This window comes from Bos grunniens, chromosome 8 (genome assembly GCF_055505025.1).
Source record: "Bos grunniens cultivar Pamir isolate PY7600 chromosome 8, Bosgru_T2T1.0, whole genome shotgun sequence".
Taxonomy (NCBI): Eukaryota; Metazoa; Chordata; class Mammalia; order Artiodactyla; family Bovidae; genus Bos; species Bos grunniens.
In genome coordinates this window covers 45,184,613-45,195,055 of record NC_141172.1, presented here as the reverse complement: position 1 = coordinate 45,195,055, position 10,443 = coordinate 45,184,613, and the positions used below count along the sequence as shown (strand labels likewise).

General features: G+C 39.5%; 1 long non-coding RNA gene across 1 annotated transcript in view; it reads left to right on the top strand.

Moving 5' to 3' along the window:
• The first annotated feature begins 263 nt into the window (after positions 1–263).
• LOC147367007 (uncharacterized) overlaps positions 264–10,443 on the top strand; it is a 71,412-nt gene continuing 61,232 nt past the window's right edge. The window contains exon 1 of the long non-coding RNA XR_015169716.1: positions 264–356. This is a non-coding gene — a long non-coding RNA (uncharacterized LOC147367007). The remainder of the gene's footprint in view (positions 357–10,443) is intronic.

Sequence of the window (10,443 nt, the reverse complement as noted above, 5' to 3'; positions counted from 1 at the left end):
AGAACATTACTCAGATTATTCTCTTGAGATATGGTATTGATAAGAACTCAAATTGGAGTCTCAAAGGCAAAACAGTAAAACCATAAAACCAAGTGAAGATGAACACCAAAGTGTGTGTATATGTGTGTGTAATTTCATCTAAATATTCTAAAATCTAATCACAATATAATCTAGTATAAGTAGATACTAGCTAGCTAGTATTTATTAAGCTTTCATTGTGTGTCACAGTGCCAAGCGTTCAGTGCTTTTTTTCTCATTTTATCTTTACAGCAGCTCTGTACAGCTCCTTACAGAAGATACCACTGTTATCCATATATTTCAGATGGAGGAAATTACTAACTTGCTAACACATTCTAGTAAGTGGTGTAGACCATATTTAAATCTGGATCTGCTGAACCGAAGCCTCCGTCTTTCTGTGCCTACTACAGCAGGTTATTCACATTTGACCCATGTCATTGAGCAACTGTTAGTGCCACGCATTGTTGTCACCGAGGACACAAAGGTGACAAAAGCACACAAAGGCTCTTCATTCAAGGAGTTTATGAGTTAGGGGATGAAAACCCAAAAACGCGTAAACAGAGTGTCCATATAATTTCAGACGGTGGTAAGCAGTGCAGTGAAAATAGAGTTGGTCACTTGGGTGTTGGGGAACGCCTACTTTAGGTTGAGTCTCCCTGGGGGGACTTAAATGTATGAGCTGGGAGCTGGGTGACACGGAGGAGCCAGGCCTGCGGATATGGAAGAAGTGAGAAGAGCCAGTGCGAGGAGTTTGGCAGGAGGGTGATCAGGATTTTGGAGGAACTCGAGGAAGGGGTGGCCGGAGTATAAACAAGGAAGATGAGAGTGGATGGGGTGGTTGGCACAGGCCAGATTATAAGGCCTGTATTGCAGGTTACAGTGTAATGTTTGATTTTGATTCTCAGAGGGGGAAATCTCATGGAAGGTTACAAGCAGAAGAAGGTTATGATCAGATACACGTTTTTCAAGAAGCTCTTTCTGGGTGTGGGTAGAAAATGGATTTTAGAGGGGCAAGAATGGAAGCAGGGAGACTGGTATTAGTCCAGGCAAGAGATGATGATTATTTGGCTCAGTGGCGGTAGGAAGAAGTGAATAGTTCCAAAAATGCCTTGGGGGAAGAATCATTTGGACTTGAAGATGTTAGGATGTCAGGGGTGAATGATAAAAAGCTCCAGTCATGACCCTCAGGTTATTATGGGCGGAGCAACAGGTTAATGCAGTTGGATGAGGTGGAGGAAAGGAGATGGCTGGAAGGAAAGGAGATGTGAAGGAAAGTTGTAGACTCGTCTGTGGACATATTGCCCGTAGACATCACAGGGACGTGTTGAGAGAACAATTATACATACTAGTTTAGAACTCACAGAAGTGTGGACTGGAGATTTGGAAGTCACAGGCATGTTTGAGGTAACTGAAGCCACAGGAATGGGTGGGATCACCTGTGGTAGAATAGAGAGAAAGTCTAGAACAGAGGAGAAGGGAGGGGGACAGAAATGTAGCTGAAGAAGTCACAAAACTTAGAAAACTGCAGGGTCCTAGAATAATGCACTGGGTTCCCAGGTGGCTCAGTGGTAAAGAACCTGCCTGCCAAACAGGAGATGCAGGTTCGATCCCTAGGTCAGGAAGATCCCTGGGTCGGAAAGATCCCTTGGAGAAGAAAATGGCAAGCCACTCCAGTATTCTTGCCTGGGAAATCCCATTGACAGAGGAGCTTGGTGGGCAACAGTCCATGGGATCACAAGAGTCGGACATGACTTAGCGACTAAACAACAACAGAATAAGGGACGGGGTGGGGGTGGGGGTGGGGGAAGATTAATCAATTCTGTTGAATGTCACTGGGAGCTGTAGTAAGACTAGTGCTAAAATGTGTCCAAAGTATTGAGATGAGGTATTTGAGGTAATTGGTGAAACTTATTAGTGCTGCATTAGAATAGTGGAAACAGACATCTGGTTGGGGAAGGGGAAGAGTAATTAGAAGGTACAAAATCATAAAATAGTTATTTCTCGTACAATTTGCAGAAAATTTAAAAAGCAGAAAGAGCCTTGATCAATACATAGCACAAGATAGGAAAAAGAAAGGAGATACAGAAACAGACAAAAATAAGGAAAGTAGAATCCACATGGCACCTAAATTTCCTTATTTAAAGTTAGATTTTCAGTTGAATCAAAATATGAAATTGTGTGTGTGCATATTTCACAAGAGCTTCACTTAAAATGAAATAACAAGGATTATCTTTATCCAGTAAAAATAAATTATTTTTTTGTTGGCCTTTGCCTTAAGAGTTGTCATATTAAAATCAGAATAGAATTTAATGAAAAAAAGGATGAAAGAAGGGATTACTTTATATACATCTTCAATATTCTATATTGAAGATGTAACAGTGGCTAGTAACATTCCATCAAAATACACGAAACAAAAAAAGCCAGGAGAATTTCATGAAAACTACAGAATTGCAATCTTACCTAAATAAGAGACGACTTTGGTAATATACATCTTTTCAAATATTTATGAAACGTGTTAAAAAATATAAGATACAAGACAATAAGTAACAGAGATTACACTTTCTGACTAGCAGGCAGTAAAGGGAACAATTCATAACAAGTTGTCACTCACCTAGGGCCAGACATCCTGGAGTGTGGAGTCAAGTGATCATTTCTATGATCAAAGCTAAGAGGCGGTGATGGAATTCCAATTGAGCTATTTCAAATCCTAAAAGATGATGCTGTTTAAATGCTGCAGTCAATATGCCATCTTATTTGGGAAACTCAGCAGTGGCCACAGGACTAGGAAAAGGTCAGTTTTCATTCCAATCCCAAAGAAAGGCAATGCCAAAGAGCATTCAAATTACAGTTGCACTCATTTCAAATGCTAGCAAGATTATACTCAAAATCCTTCAAGCTAGGCTTCAACAGCGCGTGAACTAAGAACTTCCAGATGTACAAGCTGTATTTAGAAAAGACAGAAGAACCAGAGATCAAATTACCAATGTCCACTGGATCATAGAAAAAGTAAGGGAATTCCAAAAAATCATCTGCTTCATTAAGTACACTAAAGCCTTTGCTGTGTGGATCACAACAAACTGGAAAATTCTGAAAGAGATGAGATGGGAATACCAGACCACCTTATGTGCCTCCTGAGAAACCTGTATGTAGGATAAGAAGGAACAGTTAGAACTGGACATAGAACAAGGGACTGATTCACAATTGGGAAAGGAGTACCTCAAAGCTGTATATTGTCACCCTGCTTATCTAACTTATATGCAGAGTACATCATGCCGAAATGCTGGGATGGATGACTCACAAGCCGGAATCAAGATTGCTGGGAGAAATGTCAACCACCTCAGAAATGCAGATGATACCACTTTAATGGTAGAAAGCAAAGAGGAACTAAAGAGCCTCTTAATAAAGGTGAAAGAGGAAAGAAAAAACTGGCCTAAAACTGAAAATTCAAAAAATGAAGAACATAGCATCCAGTCCTATCATTTTATGGGGAATAGATGGGGAAATAGTGGAAATAGTGACAGATTTTATTTTCCTGGGCTCCAAAATGACTATGGACAATGACTGCAGCCATGAAATTAAAAGATGCTTGTTCATAGGAACAAAAGCCATGACAAAACTAGACAGCATATTAAAAAGCATAAAATAGCTTTGCCAACAAAGGTCCATATAGCCAAAGGTACAGTTTTTCCAGAAGTCATGTATGGATGTGAGAGTTGGACCATAAAGAAGGCTGAGCACCAAAGAATTGTTGGTTTTGAACATGTGGTGCTGGAGAAGACTCTTGAGAGTCCATTGGATCTCTCTGGGAGATCAAACCAGTCAATCTTAAAGTAAATCAACTCTGAATATATATTGGAAGGATTGATGCTGAAGCTGAAGTTCCAATACTTTGGCCACCTGATGTGAAGAGCCAGCTCATTGGAAAAGACTCTGATGCTGGGAAGGATTGAAGGCAGGAAGAGAAGGGGGCAACAGGATGAGACGGTTGGATAGTGTCACTGACTCAGTGGACATGAGTTTGAGCAAACTCAGGGAGATACCCAAGGACAGGGAAGCCAGACGTGGTGCAGTTCATGGGATTGCAAGGAGTAGGACACGACTTAGCATCTGAACAACCACAGCAACATCTTAATTCTTAATGAAAGAGAAAATACAAATTATAATCAGTTTAAGTCAATAAAAATAAGAGAAAAAACTATATATCCAAAATATACCCAAAAGCTTTACTTAGAAGGAAAATTCAGAGCCTTTGTTGTTCTTTAGTCACTAAGTCACGTGTGACTCTTTGTGACCCCATGGACTGTAGCGCGCCAGGCTTCCCTGTCCTTCATCATTTCCTGGAGTTTTATTATATGTTTTTATTATTATCCATTAAAAATAAACCAAACAATCAGTTCAAGAAGCAAGAAAGTGAATAAAATCTGGGAAAAGCGTGAAGAAAGAATAGATTAAACCTAAGAGGTGGATCTGTGAAAAGACCAAAAAATGTCCCTTTTGACAAAGCCAAATGGCAAAAATAGAAAATCTAAATAAATGCATGATACTACAAATGAAAAGAGATTAACTATAGATATTATAATAATTTGGGGTATTTTGATTAAATGACTTTCTTAGGAGAAGAACACTTTTGATGAATAGTACAGTATAGACCAAAAACTATAAACAAAGTTAAACAAATGTCAGAGAATTTCAACACCTAGATAATTTTATAGGCAAAATCTTTCAAATATTTAAGGAACCAATATCTTCTTTAGAATTTAAACTGTTAGAACATAAAGCATAGAAAATGATGGGAAACAGTTCATTTAGGAAGCTAGTTTAACCCTGACTTAAAAGAATCGTCAAGAATATTTTTTAAAAGAAAAATAATATAGGAGAATTTGCTCTACCAGGAATTACAGCCCATTTTAAAGACATAAGAATTTAATATATAAGAGTGACACTCCAAGTCAATGGGGAAAGCATGAATTAGCCAGTGTTTAGCCAGTTAATTATCTAAAAACTATATACCAAATTAACTCCTATATTAAATATTTAAATAGAATTATTAAAGCACTTGAATAAAATATAGGTGAAGATCTATATTCCTCAAATCATGCTTTGAGAAAGAACTCAAATATAAAAATCTAAGAGTAGAAGTCAATATCAGAAAATTAGTAGATTTAACTAATAATGTGAAGCTATTATAAAAAATTAGCCTAAACAAAATTGAAAGGTACAGATATGGAAAAGTGCACCTCAAAAGGGTTAGTATCTTTAATATATATCTTCTTACGGGTCAGTATAAAAAAACATTTAGAAAAATTCAAATAATATGAATTGACACTTTAAAAAATGATAAAAATAGTCAAACATTTAAAAATGTTCACTATGCTTTCAGTCAAAACCACAATATAAGAAAAATGAGTTACAGTTATATTTTGGAGAAGGAAATGGCAAACCACTCCAGTATTCTTGCCTGAAAAATCCATGGGCAGAGGAGTCATGGGATTGCAAAGAGCTGGACACGACTGAGTGACTGAGCACACACAGTTGTATTTGAGCAAACACAGTTGTATTTGCCTAGGCAATTAGTGAAGATTTAAAAAATAAAGCACCCATTTTGTCAGAAATTAGGAGAGATGGGCACATTGTTAGTAGGAACCCAGACTGGCACATGTTTTCTAGGAGACAATTGGGCCACAGAATTTAAAAACTATAAAAATGTTCTGAAGACTTAAAGAAGCAGTGTCTGGAAGGGAGGTTGGTACAGGGCATCCATGCTCCTTATATTGTCCCTCTCCAGCTCACTCAGGCTCCCATAATGTCCCACCTATATTCCTTGAATAGCCTCCTAACTAGTATAGTTTCCTCCGTATTTTCTTTTAACATGATCATCTGCTTTGCCACGTCGGTGTTCTAAATATAAACCATCTATGTTCTTTTGTTTTGCCAGTACCTCCCGTGTTCCTGTCACTTAAAGGATTAAGGTCAATATTCTTAATATGGCTTGCAAGGTTCTCCATGTCCTGACCCCTGCCAAATTCTCTAGGCATACCATTTACCCCCACTGTTTTGCCGTCCACTCATAATACCCATCTGCTGATAATTTTTACAGATGTGTTACTTCTATTCATATTCTTTCAGTTAGTTCAGTCCTGTCCTCCCCGTCCCCATCACTCACTCTGTTTCTTTGCAGAGAAGACTCTGCGTGCATGCTTGCTAAGTTGCTTCAGTCATGTCTGACTCTGGAGTCCTGTGGCCTGTAGCCTGCCAGGCTTCTCTGTCCATGGGATTCTCCAGGCAAGAATACTGGAGCGGGTTGCCTTTCCCTCCTCCAGAGGATCTTCCTGACCCAGGGATCAAACCTGCATCTCTTACTTCACCTGCATTGGCAGGTGGCTTCTTTACCACTAGTGCCACCTGGAAAGCCCTAGTGAAGGCTGTACCTTCCTTTAGAAAGCTTTCTATGACTTCCTGGGCTGGATTAAGTACCCTCCATTTGCTCCCATAAAACACATTATCTACTCCCCCACGATACTTTTGTGAAATTCATTCATGTCACTGTAAGTAGTTGTAGTTTGTTCACTCTCATTTCTCTATTCAGTCATCAAAATATTTCACAATTTTCACAATTGTTATTGAACAATTACTCCAGATACTGGTTAATGTGTATAGTGCTTCTGTTAGTGTTCTTGTGCATGTGTTTTGGTAAACATGCACTCATTTCTGTTGGGTATATATCTAGGACTGTAACTGCTCAATCATAGGAGGAGGTAGGCAGAATAATAAAAGCAGCCATTTAGAATCCTTGCCCTAATGATAGGTTTTCCAGGTGGGCTTTGTAATAGGGAGATAACCAGGTGGGCCTAATATAATCACAGCTGCTTTCAAAGCAAGTGCTTTCTTCATCTGGGAGCAGACAAGGGAGTCAGACATGAAGCGCAAGGAATACTTGCTGCGTTGTTGGGGGCTTGAGGATACGGGGTCCAACTTGCAAGGACTGGAAAGTGGCCTCTAGAAGCAGAGGATGACCTCAGCTGGCCCCCAGCAAGGAAACAGGGCATTGGCCCTACAACATCAAAATCCTGAATTTTGCCAACAGTGAGTTAGGGATGTGGGGTTCTCCCCCAAAGCCTCTAGATGAGGACTCATCCTCCCCAACGCCTTGATTTCAGCCTTGTGATATTCTGAGCAGATCACCCAGCCACGCTGTGGTGGACTTCTGATCTACAGAACTGTAAGCTAAAAATAATTTTGTTCTTAAGTTTGTGGTAATTTGTTATATAGCAGTAGAATACTAATACGTAGAATTTCCATGTATTCGTTTTAGAAGATGCTGCCAATAGACATTTATGAGAGTTTCAGTCGCTCTATAAAATCAATATATGTTGCTTTTAGCATAGTCACAAAATACAAAGCATCTAGTAAAAATCTGCCTGATTATTGAACCTAAGTATTAGTCATTAGCAAAACAAAATTAAAAGTGAAATATAGCATTCAGTTTCTCATGTAAAATATTATATAAATTATAACATCCATTTCTTAAAAACTTTAAAAATATTCATATCCTTGACCAAGCAATTGCATGTTCAAGGAATTATCATGAGTGTCTGTGAAGGTTGAGTTGCAAAAATGTACCTGGTGGTATATATTGTTTATAATAGTGAAAACTTGAAAACAATCTCCATATTTAGTTCTAATGAACACTTTAACAATGGAATATGGTACATCCATTACAAATGATACAGAACAGCTTTACACCAAAGATATTCTGTAGAATGTTAATTTTCCAAATGTTCTAGAAAGATTCCATGATTAAACAGGTTAAATCAGAGATACTCCGGGCAAAGTGACCCAGGTTTCTCTACTGGAGCTCTTTGCCAACCTTTGGTCTAATCAAACAGCCATTGTTAACGTCTGAGGCTGGGACAGTACAGCATTGCACAAATCTATTTGATTATGGTCAGTTTGCTTTGTTTTCTGGGACATTTTGCAAATTAGATTTTGGGAAATGACACAAAAACATGTTCATGATATATATATTTGGTGCAAAAAGTGGTATGAATAGCATAGTCCTACTTTAACATATAAAATGTAAAGGATATTATACAAAAATGTCAATGTGATTATGTTGATGGGGAGTTTTTATATCCCTTGTCTGTATTTTTCTAAAGTTTCTATAAAATTAATATAGGCTACAATTGTAAAAAAGAGAGAAGAGGAAATACCAGAAGTTAATCTACCTACCATTTCTTGGAACAGCAGTGTTAAAGCCGTAGCCCTCGCACTGGGGTTTACCTGCTATATGGTCTGGCTGAATTAAATTAATGATCTGCTGCTGGGCTGCCTGTCTCTACCATGGCAGGCCAATCTGGGGCTCAAACGCTCCAGTCAGTTTGGGTTGATCTGGGGTGGCCTCTGGGACTGTTGCGCCAGGAGAGCAGCGAATTCTCACATTCCCTCCTCTGTGCTCAAATTCAGGCACGCCCGGTTGCCCTGGCACTGAAGGTCTGTCTTCCTGAGTTTCATCTCTTCCGAGTACAGCTTCTACTCCTCCGTTCTTCACTACCAACTCAGGTCTTCCCAGGTTGCAATACCACACTGAAGGTTTACTGAAAAGACCAACCCATGTTCAAACCCTACCTGAGGACCAGGTGGAGGCACTTAATCTTTGAGTCTCACTTTTCCTCAACTATGAAAAGTGTATATGTAATGCCATAGTATTAGTAACACATTATTACTTACACACATTGTAATAGTACTGTTGTGAGGAGTAAATCAAGATTTAAACACAGTACTAGGTTTTCAAGAAATATTGGTTCTTTCTATCTCTCACTCCTAGAGTTAACATGGCCATCCATTAGTAGTAAGAGCTACCACCTGGTTGCTTTCTCGTGGGTGGGGCCTGTTTTCTTTGCCTTTGTTTATGAAAGAACTTGAAGTAGGGTGAGCAGGTGTTGTTGATATTGGTGTCAGCAAACTATGGCCCCTGGTCAAATCTGGTCCATAGATCGTTTTTATCATCTGCAAGTTAAGAATAGCTGCTGCAGTTTTAAATGGTTGAAGAAACCAAAGAGAATTTTATATCAGACACTTGATATAAAATTCAAATTTGAGTGTAAATTTTCACTGGAACACAAGCACTCACTTATTTGCATGTTGTCTATGACTGCTGTCATACAGTGTCTGTTGAGTATGCATGACAGAGACTGTACAGCCTACAAAGCCATGTTTACCATCTAATTCTTTGCAGAAAAAAAAAAAAACTACTGACCTCTACCCTAGGCTCTTTCTTTTGATCTTTTTTAAAAAAGTAATGTTTACTTATTTTGGCTGTGCTGGGTCTTCGCTGCAGCTAGGCTTTCCTCTAGCCGTGGTACTCGGACTTCTCATTGCAGTGGCTTCTCTTCTTGCAGAAGATGGGCTCTAGGGTTCGTGGGCTCAGTAGTTGTGGCTCCTGAGCTCTAGAGCACAGGCACAGTAGTTGTGGCTTACAGGCTTAGTGCTCCACAGTGGGGTCTTCCCAGATCAGGGATCAAACTCATGTCTCCTGCATTGGCAAGCGATTTCTTTACCACTGAGCTACCAGAGTCCTTAGGCTGCTTCTTAAGTATTTCTTAAAGACAAGCCTTAAGAGACATCGTGCTCGTTCAGTTCAGTTCACTCACGTCTGACTCTTTGCAACCCCACGGACTGCAGCACACCAGGCCTTCCCGTCCAGCACCAACTCTCGGAGCTTGCTCAGGCTCATGTCCATTGAGTCGGTGATGTCATCCAACCATCTCATCCTCTGTCGTCCCCTTCTCTTCCCACCTTCAATCTTTCCCAGCATCAGGGTCTTTTCAAATGAGTGAGCTCTTCACATCAGGTGGTCAAAGTATTGAAGTTTCAGCTTCAGCATCAGTCCTTCCAATGAATATTCAGGACTGATCTCCTTTAGGATTGACTGGTTGGATCTCCTTGCAGTTCAAGGGACTCTCAAGAGTCTTCTCCAACACCACAGATCAAAAGCATTAATTCTTTGGTGTTCAGCTTTCTTTATAGTTCAACTCTCACATCCATACGTGACTACTGGAAAAACCATAGCCATGACTAGACGGACCTTTGTTGACAAATTAATGTCTCTGCTTTTTAATATGCTGTCTAGATTGGTCATAACTTTTCTTCCAAGGAGTAAGGGTCTTTTTATTTCATGGCTGCAGTCACCATCTGCAGTGATTTTGGAGCCCAAGAAAATTAAGTCTGCTTCCACTGTTTCCCCATCTATTTGCCATGAAATGATGCCATGATCTTTGTTTTCTGAATGTTGAGCTTTAAGCCAGCTTTTTCACTCTCCTCTTTCATCAAGAGGCTCTTTAGTTCTTATTCACTTTCTGCCATACGGGTGGTGTCATATGCATATCTGCTGCTGCTGCTAAGTCGCTTCAGTCGTGTCCGACTCTG